The sequence below is a fragment of the Vipera berus genome, assembly GCF_964194415.1.
Source record: "Vipera berus genome assembly, chromosome: 11".
Classification (NCBI taxonomy): domain Eukaryota; kingdom Metazoa; phylum Chordata; class Lepidosauria; order Squamata; family Viperidae; genus Vipera; species Vipera berus.
In genome coordinates, this window is record NC_138214.1 from 9,142,233 (window position 1) to 9,149,150 (window position 6,918).

Sequence of the window (6,918 nt, forward strand, 5' to 3'; positions counted from 1 at the left end):
GTGCAATGGTTAACAACAACAACAACATGCCTGAATTATGTTTACATTTCCAACATCTATCTGACATATTTTTAAACATTTTTGCTGGTGGCAGCTGCCATCTAGAAAACATTTTATACAGTATAGATTTTCTTTATACGCAGTTGACATTGTCAATTTATAATTTCTCTCCCATAATTTTTGCCATTTTTCTAGTTCTATATTATAACCAAAGTTTTTCGCCCACCTTCTCATAGTTTCTTTAGTCTGTTCACTTTCCATCTCCAAAACTAACAAAAAATTATACATTTTCTTAATTAGTTTCTCATCAGAGGTTAACAATATCTTATGAAATACAGTTTGTTCTTTATAAAACCCGTACAGTTTCACATCTTTTTCATATGTATTTTGCATTTGTAGCTGTGCCCACCATGACAACAACAACAATAATAATCTCTTCTTCCTCTTCCTCTTCCTCCAACTTTAGACTGCCAGTATGAAGCCACTTTCTTGGCTTTGTTGTTGACCAAAAATAAGCCATTATGGGTACATGTTTCTGGTAGTAGCCAACATACCAGCAGATGGGCCTGGTGGTGCCTCTCTCCACATTTACACAGTGTGTTGTTATCCACTAAGAGCCTCCACTTGAGCATACTGGTTTTACACTTACGTACTCCAAACCTTAACCTATTCAGGGTCCTCCAAGTAGTATACAGGAGGTCAGATCCTTCACCCACATCCTCCTTTAATGCTATTCCTTGCTTGGTCGTCTCCTTCCTCCATCTTTTAATTAGATTTAATTGTGTACCTTCCAGAATGTTTGTTCTTGCCACTACCCGTAACGGTTGTGTAAACCACAGTGTAGTGTAATGAGAGAGTCTGGTCTGCAGGTACCTAGTTTAGCCACAGCTTTGTCAAATGTCAGTTAAGATGACCTCTGTCAAATTGTCTTGGGCTCTTGTAAGCTGTGGGTGCAATTTTACCACTTTGTCTTCCACGTTATTCTTTTCTTTTCCTCTCTTCAAAAAATGCCTGCAGTGTTGACCTCATTCACCTCCAGCTCACGCTACACAGCTTAGCTGGGCTTCCGGCATCTCTGGGAATCCCTAACAGCAGTTTAGCTGAAGTCAGCGGTCTTTAGAGTTGTATTATGGTGGCATTCCTTGTAGGAAAAGGCCAAGAGCTTAAGAAGTGAGGAAATCCAGATGCCTTATTTGAGAAGCCGAAAGAACAGAATTACGCGCACTAATTATGTGGCTCCACTGTGTACGAGAATATAGGACTGTGGTGGCAAACCTATGGCACGCCACAGGTGGCACGCAGAGCCCTCTCTGTGGGCACACGTGCCGTCACCCCAGTCCTAGGCCTTCAGCTGGGTTTAATAAAACCTTTTTGCTTTAGGCCTCCAGGTTCAATCAATCAATTTCAACTTCTTGTGGGGGGGGGAAAGATCTCACAAATTTGGAATTGATTGATTGAACCTTTTAGTCCCACCCAGTCTGCCGTTACCACCGCAGCCACGCCCACCCAATGGGCCACGCCCACCTGGCACCCGACGATACATAAGTGGGTTTGGGGTTGCAGTTTGGGCACTCGGTCTCTCAAAGGTTGGCCATCGCTGATAGAGGAGCTACTTTAATATACTTTGAGCACAGTTTGACTGAAACTTAAAAATTCCCCCAATTAAAGATAAATGCTGCATTTTTCTTCTTCTCTGAAACTGCAGATATGCAGTTCTGGGTTTAATCCCACCAAGCAGCTGTTTGGAAACACAACAGGGAAAGGGTGGGGAAAATTCTAATTCAGCATTTGCCTGACCTAAATTCGCACATGGTGATAAGCGTACGAAATGGGTGTCTGCCTTGAAATTATTGGGGTTTGAGTCCGTTAGTTCTAGGAGATGAGCACAAGGAAGGAATTTCTATATGACTAATACAAGTAGTCCTCTAGTTACAACAGTTAGTTTAGTGACTGTTCGAAGTTACAGCTGCACTGACAAAAGCAACTTAGGACTGTTTTTCACACTTAATGACTGTTGCAGCTTCCCCCTGGTCGCATGATCAAAATTCAGACGCTCGGCAACCGACTCATATTTACGACGGTTGCAGAGTCCCTGGGGTCACGTGATCCCCTTTTGTGCGACCTCCTGACAAGCCAAATCAATGGGGAAGCCAGTTTCGCTTAACAACCGGGTTAGTAACTTAACAACTGCAGTGATTCACTTCACGACTGTGTCGAGAAAAGGTCATAAAACGGAGCAAAACACACTTAACAGCAAAAAAAAATTCCGCGTTCAATTGTGGTCCTACGTCGAGGACTTCCTGTAACTGATCAAGGCGATTCAAACATTTCCAAATTAAAATTTGAATACTGGAATTTAGGCAGCTCCCTTCCTGTAAACTTCAGGACCCTCGAGGGACTTAAAAAGAATGTCACCTTTGCTCACTGGGATGAAACGCAGGCACGTTTTATTTCGTCTGATGGGGAATTGCCTCTGACAAATGCCGTTCAATCAAACATACATTAGGTTCCTGGGAAAAGGAGCTCCCTTGTGATTTTTTTCCTGTATGTTCATTACAGGCTTGGGGTTAAACCAGGACAGAGAGAGGGTAGAAGATTTTGACACAGGCGTGGAAGCTTTTGTGATTTGTGGAATTAATGGTCCACAATTTGGAAAATAGAGGGACCAGCTGCTGCAAAGCAGGATGATGTATGTGTGTGTGTGTGTGTTTGTGTGCCACTCAGGGAATTCCATCTGAAAATGGGAACTCTGCTTTCTTTCTGCAAAGGCTCAGAGCTCCATCTTCTGGCAAGCAGTTTTTACTCAGGCGCTTCTACAATACTTTGTCCGATTTAGGGATTAAGATAAACCAGAGTTTTCCAAAGGAAGAGAAGTGTGGCTTCTGATGAATCCAGCCAATTAGAGTGTAGCCAATCATGGTTAAAGCATGGCATAGCACCGTGAGCCAATCAGGGTTTTGTGCATTCAACTGCCTTGAGATACAAGAGCGTCTACGGAGATTCTCAATCGTCCAGATCATGCTTGTCCCAAAGGTGCTTTTCAAAAGGCAGCTAGCTGGGTGGAAAATTCTCAGAGCTGGATGGAGAATTCTGGGAAGGGAAGTCCACCCGTCTTCAAGTGGCCCGGGCTGAGGAACATGGCGGTCCTAGAGAGGGTTTGATCATTTTGCTGTGGGGTTTAAAAACTTGCCGAAGCTCCTTGAATGTCACTGAATACGGCCCACGCATCTCGGCCTGTTTTCCCTGGTGCTGTAGAGCTGTTTCAAAGCCGACAGCCCGTCCCCGCAGAGTCTGTGGTGCCAACTTGATTTTTGCCCCTGCCACGGTGGTGGAGCACAGCAGAGATTTTTCAAAAGAGTTACCAGAGACAGGGAGAGGCACACAACACATTTGCCTGGCAGAATAGCTGCTGTCCAAAGCATCCGATTTACAGAATGGTTACCCCTGATAAACCTGGCCATCACAAAGGAGAAGACAAATCAGAGGTTTTCATGCTGGCCCCAACTTGGCTTCTTTTTCCTTTGTCAAGAGGATGGGTTTATTTTTTTTTATTTTTTTTTTAAAAAATCATTTGCTACCCATTTTGCCACAAGACGACTCTCCCGAACAAAATGTGAGGCTCTGTGCACTCACACAGATGTCTTAAAAAAAAAAAGGAGATAGAAATCAGATGGAAGCGAGGAGCAACTACGGTGCTAGGGACGATTGCCTCGGAGGTGCAGAATTTCCCTTTTTACTTTTTGGGACCTTTTTGGTTTAAAAAAACCAAACCAAAAAAGGTCATTACTCTGCTGGGTCGAGGCCCCGATTTAGCAAGCTATGAAATTCAAGAGCACATGCGGTACGTCGAGAGGATGGGTGTTTTCTAGACCACGGAGATCCAGTCATGGGGACAGCTTGCATGAGACACTGTCATGGCAACGGCAGGGACCTCATGTTGCTTCTCTTTGGTTTTTCCTGAGCTGCTCATCCCAAAACTCTCTGGTGGGGCTGGGCACCCTCCGCTAGAATCCAGGATTCTGACAGGTTTGCAAACAAGAGAAGCACGGACGCCTGGAGGCAGAGAGGGGAGGACCAGTGCTGGCTTTGTAACCAAGTGAAGAAGGAAGAACAACCTACAACAGGATCCCACGTCTTCTGAACGTTCATGCAACGAGCACATTGGAGAGTAAAGCAGTCATTCCTGCAAATAGCGGTGGAAAGGGTGTTTGTAGCCAACCCAAGCTGGGCGTCCAAATGAACGCCTAACCTTGCTTGCTGTCCTCAAGATCAGCCAAGGTTAACTGGGTTCTTTTAGCCAGCCCGCCCTTGCAGGATAAGACTGCGTTCAAGAGGAATGAGTTTGTAAGGCCCTTGGCAGGCTATGCTCTCACAACGCTCAACCACAAGCCGCTGGCCGCAGTTTAGCTTAGAAGGTTGTGCAAACTCAACTTCTCTGGTCAGTTTATGATTCAGCGAGCGTCAAAAATTGGGAAAGCCCAACTAATGGAAAGGACCAAAATGTGCATCACAAAACCACAACGTCCAGTGGGTTGGAGATTTTAACCCAATCTGATCCAACTTTTTACATTTTTACCCAGCATTTTTTCTCTTGCTATCCCCCCTGGGGGGGGGGAGGAACTAGCTGCAACCTAGATCATTAAATGGGAGATTTATCCCCTAGGGCTGCCAGATAATAAGTTACTAAGTTCATACGGCGGACCGGCAAACATTTTGAACATTCTTCAAAAGGCAACGTGCTGCAAATGAGGTAAGCTGATCGTTGTTTAGTGTCAGACTGGGGAGAACTCTAGATAGGTTTCTCTCTTCCAACTATAGTTGGCAAACCTTAAGACTTTTAGGGGGGAAAAAAGATAAATGCTACAAGCCTAACATTTGCCCAGATCTATCCTGCTGTGGGGCACCTACTTGAGCTTATTACTTTTGAGAAAATTTGGACAAGAAAGTGGGTTCCGGTGGAGTGAGGAAGCAAACAAATCCTTCAAAGTGATGCTTGAAAGCTTTACAAGCTAGAAGCGTCTTTTTTCCTCCCTTGTGACTTGGAACAGAAGAAAATCCGAGCGGCCGAAATGCAAGCCCTGCAGAAGATCCATCCATCCATCCATCCATCCATCCATCCATCCATCCATCCATCCACAGATCGAAAGATGTCCTGCAGAAGTACCGTGTGCTCTGTTGCACCGCTTTGACGGCCCAAGTAGGGAACGCATCGTTGTGGCATTGTGGCAGCAGGAGAGCAAAGCTCAACAAGAGAACTGACCCAATCTTTTCTTTTGAGAGCCCAGGAGAAGTTGAGGGATCCTGCTAGTAACTCTTTTAATTTTACTTTCAAACTCTTTTGACGGGATAATCTGGATGTCTTCTGCCAACTGGCTGCTTTGCCCACAAGCGGTTGTCGATGGTTCTTTGCCATTTTGTTTGGTTTTATTGAATCTGCTTTATTGGTCAATCACCAAAATAACCTTTCTGCCTGTCACATCTATCAGCAAATTAAGTTATCTTAAGAGATGGTGGTTTCAGCCTTTGAAAGAAGAATTCCTAGACTTCTGCGGTGTAAACAGAAACTTGGGAGGTTCCAGCTGCCTTAAAGGAGTCTTGATTAAAAGCACTTTTGGGGGTGTGGGAATGGAACTGGGAAAAAATAACAACCAAGAGCTGCCCGTCCTTCCTTCTCATAATTTCCAGGTCTTTTTTCACAGATTCACGGGCTGAGCCTTTTCCTCCCTTCGACCTCACCGTGTCCTTATGCTAGAAATCCTCCTTCATCTGAAAAACCGGCAAGGAAGATTTCACACAGACCGGACGCCTGGTGAAGCAGAAAAACCCCTAACTTTGGGGATTTGAACACCAGCTTCTAGCTGGAGGAAGCCAACGTGCTCAGTGACTTGAAAACCTACCACTGCAGCCAAACTCATTTTCCTGCAGTCAGCAGCCCTCCATATAATTGCTTGGGTCAAGAATCCTCAACACCCTCCACCTTCGGAGGTTATCAAAGCACTAAAAAAAATAATAAATTAAAAAAATGTGGAGGTTTTGGTCTAGAAAGAGAGACCTTGCAGTGCCAAGCAAAGCGTGGAAGAAGAGGGAAGGTCCGCCTAAGAAGAAGATGGCTCCACGAACAAAGCGAGGCTCTTTGAAACAGGCCTGGTGAGGTCCTAAGACGTTAAGAGCAGATTCCATGGAATGAGTAGATACGGAATTATACAGGATACTGCCGCATAATACTGCAGGCTTTCTTTTCTGGGAACTACACTGATGCTGTTACCTGGTTGGGCAATGAAACGTCCGCAAGAAAACAGCCCAGCTCAGAGAGCACCAAGGACCCCATCTACATGTTGTTGTTGTTGTTAGTTGCGAAGTCGTGTCCGACCCATCGCGACCCTATGGACAATGTTCCTCCAGGCCTTCCTGTCCTCTACCATCTTCTGGAGTCCATTTAAGCTCACGCCTACTGCTTCAGTGACTCCATCCAGCCACCTCATTCTCTGTCGTCCCCTTCTTCTATTGCCCTCAATCTTTCCCAGCATTAGGCTCTTCTCCAGTGAGTCCTTCCTTCTCATTAGGTGGCCAAAGTATTAGCTTCAGGATCTGGCCTTCTAAAGAGCAGTCAGGGTTGATCTCCTCTAGGACTGACCGGTTTGATCGCCTTGCAGTCCAAGGGACTCGCAGGAGTCTTCTCCAGCACCATAGTTCAAAGGCTTCAATTCTTTGGCGCTCAGCCTTTCTTATGGTCCATCTACATACTTCCCATGTTATTCGCCATTCAGTTCCACTTTCAGCTCCTTTTGTAAATCTCAGTAGCCGTCTTTGCAAGTCACGCTATGTTATGGCTTGCTTAAACACGGGTCACCTGCGTTTAACTGGGTTGGTTCCCACAGCACAAAGCAGGGTTACCGAAGCACAAGTTTGCCCTTGTAT